General features: G+C 43.9%; 1 non-coding gene across 1 annotated transcript; it reads right to left on the reverse strand.

The window, feature by feature from the left end:
- Window positions 1-593: 593 nt before the first annotated feature.
- LOC119620427 (U6 spliceosomal RNA) lies at window positions 594-698 on the reverse strand. The gene has a single exon (XR_005236951.1). It is a non-coding gene; the product is annotated as a U6 spliceosomal RNA (small nuclear RNA).
- Window positions 699-5,505: the final 4,807 nt, after the last annotated feature.

Consider the following 5,505-nt stretch of genomic DNA (forward strand, 5'->3'; position numbering starts at 1 on the left):
GACACCTACAAAGACCCCAGTTGGTTATTTTGATGCATCTAGCCCAACTCTGTAACAGAATCGGTGATAGCCTCGCCAGGCTATTAGTTCCACCTCAAAGAATGATTGGAATTCACCCCATGGGATGTTTGACATGGAAGGGAAGAGCCTAAACGATCATTTCATCTCTCCCCATGCTTTGCTTGTTTGTTTTCAGACGGGAGGGAGTCTCGCTCTCTCACCCAGGCTGGAGTGCAGTGGTGTGATCTCAGCTCCTGCAAGCTCCGCCTCCCGGGTACAGGGCATTCTCCTGCCTCAGCCTCTCAAGTAGCTGGGACTGCAGGCGTGTGCCACCACGCCTGGCTATTTTTCTTTTATTTTTAGTAGAGACAGGGTTTTGACATGTTGTCTAGGCTGGTCTCGAACTCCTGCCTCAGCCTCCCAAAGATCTCAGGCATGAGCTGTGGCTCCTGGACACCATGCTTTTACAAATGAGGAAACTGAGTCATAGGGTTAGGAACTTCCTGAATAGAAATAAAAAGTAGGAATGGGAATCAAACCTAGGCCTTTGGGAACCAAGTCTAGACATGTTTCCACGACAACAGGCTATCTCACAAAAATGTAAGTGTCTCATGAGTCTCTAAGTCATCTCGGTTCAGGGACCAAGCCAATTGTCTCTGTAAGGCTTCGGTTTTAATATATGCACTGTCAAAGTGAGCATGTATAAAAATGTACATTGTCAGCTATGATAATTAAATCCTTGACTCATCTGAACACTCCGCTATAACAGCAAGCATCACATCATTTTGTAACTGTCTCTTAGCTGGTCCACCTCCTCTACCTCCTCCACTAAACTGTGCATTCCCTGACAACAGGGTTGACTTGTTCCTGTCTTAACCCCTTGTCTGATACAAGGTATTATGACCCTGGATATATAGGAGTTAGATCATTGTGCAAGTGAGACTTGTACCATTTATAAGGACAAATACTCATTTTATATTTCAGTCTTACAAGGAAAAAGGCATCTAAGAAAATGTCAGGCATATGCAAGGGCCCCCACAAATTGAGCCTAACACAATTCTGCAGATGTCTTGCTTTGTTATTGTTGTTTGGGGTTGTGTTTTTTGTTTTTATTTTTTGCTTGATAATAAAATTAACGCCTCATGTGTATGTCAGAAAGTAGGGTGGCTGAATCTGATATCTTAGCATGTACCATATTTTAAGCATAGTATCTGCTCTGTTTTCCAAACGAACTTGTTGATCATTGAAGTATCAAGAAGCCATGTGGTCTAGTCAGAGAAACGCGCATCTCACAACTAAAAGTGACTTCAGGCCAGGTGCAGGGGCTCACGCCTGTCACACCAGCACTTTGGGAGGCCAAGGCGCATGGATCACTGGAGACCAGGAGTTCGAGACCAGCCTGGCCAACACAGGGAAACCCCAACTCTACCAAAAAATACAAAAATTAGCTGAGAGTGGTGGGGCACACCTATAAGTCCCAGCTACTGGGGAGGCTGAGGCAGGAGATTCACTTGAACCTAAGAGGCAGAGGTTACAGTGAGTCAAGATCGTGCTACTGCACTCTAGCCTGGGCAACGGAGTGAGACTGTCGCGGAAAAAAAAAAAAAAAAAGAAAGGAAGGAAGGAAAAAAGCAAGGAAAGGAAAAGAAAAGAAAAGAAAAAGCAACTTCAAAATAATTCAGATCCTTCCCTTGTGTTTCTCAGAAGCCATGAAGTAAGGCCAAATAAATGTTCCAGAGTAGCCCTTATTAGAAAGCCCTTTCCTTTTCTAACCTCATACTCTAGCTGCTTCAGTGCCTCCTTCTACACATTTTTGGTGCTCATCTGGATCAAAATGTTGGAAAAACGCCACAAATTTATCTTCTCCCCAATCTCAAACTCATAAAATGCTACTGAATTAATTTAAAAGGCATAAACCTTCAATGGTAGAAGAAATAGGAGGTGGATCACACACAAGAGATTTCAGCAAAGCTCTGCAAGATGAGGAGCGCCTGGAGAAGAGTAACTACCGGGTGGACTGAAGAAGTCCCAGCCAAGAGTAAGGTGTTCAGCGTAACATCCAGGAAGGATGTCCGCAAGTCTTGCACAAACTTAGAGAGACTTGGGATTCAGAAATGCCCGGTGGGAGTGAAATGCGAGCTGAAATAGAAAATTATGGAGGATGTCCACATGGAACAAGCGGACTCACCACCAACCTTCAAATCCACCCACTTCACATGCACCTGTGGAAACACAAACACCTGGGAACAATATATATGCCCTCCAGATGAACGATCAGATAACCTCTTCTTCAAGAAACTGAATGTTCCTGAGGAAAGAATTCTGTGTTCTAGCCTTTAGGGGCCCAGGATAATGGACCCAGAGCCTTTACAGCCCTCTGGGTCACCTTGACACAGAGACTTCCATGGGAGAAGCCCCTCCTACCAAATGTGAAAGAGTGCAATCCCTAAGAAGGGGGATTTAGCAACATGGAGCAAAATTACATAGGCATTTGTTCTCTGACCAGCAAGCCCATGTCCACAAATCTATGCAAAAGACACATTGACAAACTATGAAAAAGACATATACACAACAGTATTCATTGCAACTGTATTTGTAATAGCAAAAGACTGGAACCAAATGTCAGTAGGAATAGGCTGACTAAACATTCAACCCAAAGCAATGGAGAGTTCTGTAATTAAAAAAAGAAACAGGGAAGATGCCTGTGAACTTCTAGGAGTTGATCTTCATGCAGTATTGTTCAGGGGTGGGGAAAGCCAAGTATGTTCCTTTTGGTGTAAGAAGGGGAAAATATAAATATAAAAACATATATTTATCTTTTGAAATAAACAATGAAAGAGTAAGACACAATCGATTTTTAAATGCTTATCTAAATATCTCAGTTAAAAGGTGGAAATTGGCAGACTCAATAAAAAAAGCAAGACCCAACTACTGTATGTATTCTTTATAAGAAACACATTTTATTTTATTTATTTATTTATTTATTTTTGAGACAGAGTCTTGCTCTGTCACCCAGGCTGGAGTGCAGTGGCTCACTGCAACCTCTGCCTTCCGGGTTCAAGCCATTCTCCTGCCTCAGCCTCCCCAGTAGTTGGGATTACTGGCACGTGCATGCCACCACACCAGCTAATTATTACTATTATTATTATTATTTTTTGAGATGGAGTCTCACTCTGTCGCCCAGGCTGGAGTACAGTGGCACGATCTCAGCTCACTGCAACCTCTGCCTCCCAGATTCAAACAATTCTCCTGTCTCAGCCTCCAGAGTAGCTAGGACTACAGGCGTACACCACCATGCACAGTTAATTTTTTTTTTTTTTTTTTTTTTTTTTTTTTGTATTTTAGTGGAGACAGGGTTTCACCATGTTGGCCAGTCTGGTCTCGAACTCCCAAAATCAAGTGATCTGCCTGCTTTGGCCTCCCAAAGTGCTGGGATTACAGGTGTGAGCCACCGTGACCAGCAAGAAACACACTTTAATCATAAAGACACTTTGTAAGATCTACCATGCAGGGTGGATCACGAGGTCAAGAGACGGAGACCACGCTGGCCAACATGGTGAAACTCCATCTCTACTAAAAATACAAAAATTAGCCGGGTGTGGTGGTAGGTGCCTGTAGAACCAGCTACTTGGGAGGCTGAGACAGGAGAATCACTTGAATCTGGGAGGTGGAGGTTGCAGTGAGCCGAGATCATGCCACTGCACTCCAGCCTGGCCATAGAGCAACACTCTGTCTCAAAAAAAAAGAAAGATCAATCGTACAAACTCTAAACATAAGAAAGCTAGCATGACTATTAAAATAGCCGGCAAGATAAACTTCAAGAGAAAGACTATTCCTAAAGATCAAGAAAGACATTTCATTCCAATAGAAAGGTTGATTCATCAATAGAAAAAAGAACAATCTTAACTGAGTACACACCTCATAACATAGCTCCCAGATACACGAAACAAAAATCGATGGTACTGACTTTCAGCACGGTTCTCAGCAACATGAGGAGGTAGATCTCTCATTTGTCACTTTCAGAGTGCACCTGGAGTTGACAGTTGGCTGTGCTGAGCCTACCATTAACAATAACAAGTGTGCACCACAACCCTCATGCCTCTCACTGCTGCATGGCGTACGAGGGCCACAGCCACTGCATAAGCAAATGCCTCACTTTCCACCTGTACCTTATCCAAATTCACCGCTGGCCAAAAGCTTAATAATTGTGATGGCACTGCATACCAGGTAATACCATATTCCCCTCCCAATCACTAATAATGGGGTCCTTGAGATGACCTTAAGGTGAGTAACCCTACTCCAAAATTCTTGTTTAAGGGTCTGCTTTCCAGGGTTACACCTGTTATTAAATATCTTGGTCAGAGCTTCCCAGACAACCGAACCTGAGGCAATCCCAAGGAGCTTGGTGTGGGTGGTAGGGAAGGAGGGAGAGTGATGGAGGAGGCACTGCCAGCTGGCCCCTGCCTGTTAACGCACAGTCAGGTGGGACCATCAGCTTCTCAGCACAGTCTGTCTGGGAGGGAAGAAATTGGGAAGAATCGATCAACTGGCTCCCATCTTTACCAGTCAAAGCTTGGCCCTAAGGCTACACTGTTAGGGACACCCACTGCAGACCCACTGTGTCTCCCACCTCAGTGTGGGCACGGAAACCCTCTGGGCATGAGGGAAGAATCACACAGTGTGGCATGAAGAGAGGTGCTGTCAAAGTGTGTCTGGGATGGTGATCAAAGCCTGTGAAAAGACGCTTCTAGCAGCACCAGCTAGACCAAGATGTGAGGCAGAGAATTCAGAATGATGCATGGGAGGGGTCTGATAGAGAGAACCTACTAAATCTACACCTAACAGCACACTTAAATGTGAAACAGTGAGTGTTCTTCCCCCGGGGTCAGGAACAAGACAAGTGAGCACTGTTTTTATCAACAGTGTACCAGAGGTCAGAGGTAGTGCAAGAAGGCAAGAGAAAGGATAAGAACCATAATGGGCCAGGCGCATTGGCTCACACCTGCAATCCCAGAACTTTGGGAGGCCAAGGTGGTGGATCACCTGAGGTCAGGAGTTCCAGACCAGCCTGGCCAGCATGGTGAAACCCCGTCTGTACTAAAAATACAAAAATCAGCTGGGCATGGTGGCACGCACCTATAATCCCAGCTATTGAGAGGCTGAGGCAGGAGAATGGCTTGAACCCAGGAGGCAGAGGTTGCAGTGAACCGAGATCACTCCACAGTGTTTCAGCCTGGCCAACAGAGTAAGACTCAGACTCAAAAAAAACAAAAACAAACAAACAAAAAAAACCATAATGATTGGAAAGAAATAAAAAAAACTGCTATGATTCACAGAAAATTTGAAAGAACCTTTAGAACCTATAGATTAACCATTAGTATTAATAAATGAATTTATTAGGGAATCTGGAAATAAAAGTCAGTTCAAAAATCAGTTGTATTTCTATACGGGAGCAACAAACTAATAGAATATGAAATTTCAAACTAAATACCATTTGCAACAATA

The sequence above is a fragment of the Chlorocebus sabaeus genome, chromosome 29 (genome assembly GCF_047675955.1).
Source record: "Chlorocebus sabaeus isolate Y175 chromosome 29, mChlSab1.0.hap1, whole genome shotgun sequence".
NCBI lineage: Eukaryota > Metazoa > Chordata > Mammalia > Primates > Cercopithecidae > Chlorocebus > Chlorocebus sabaeus.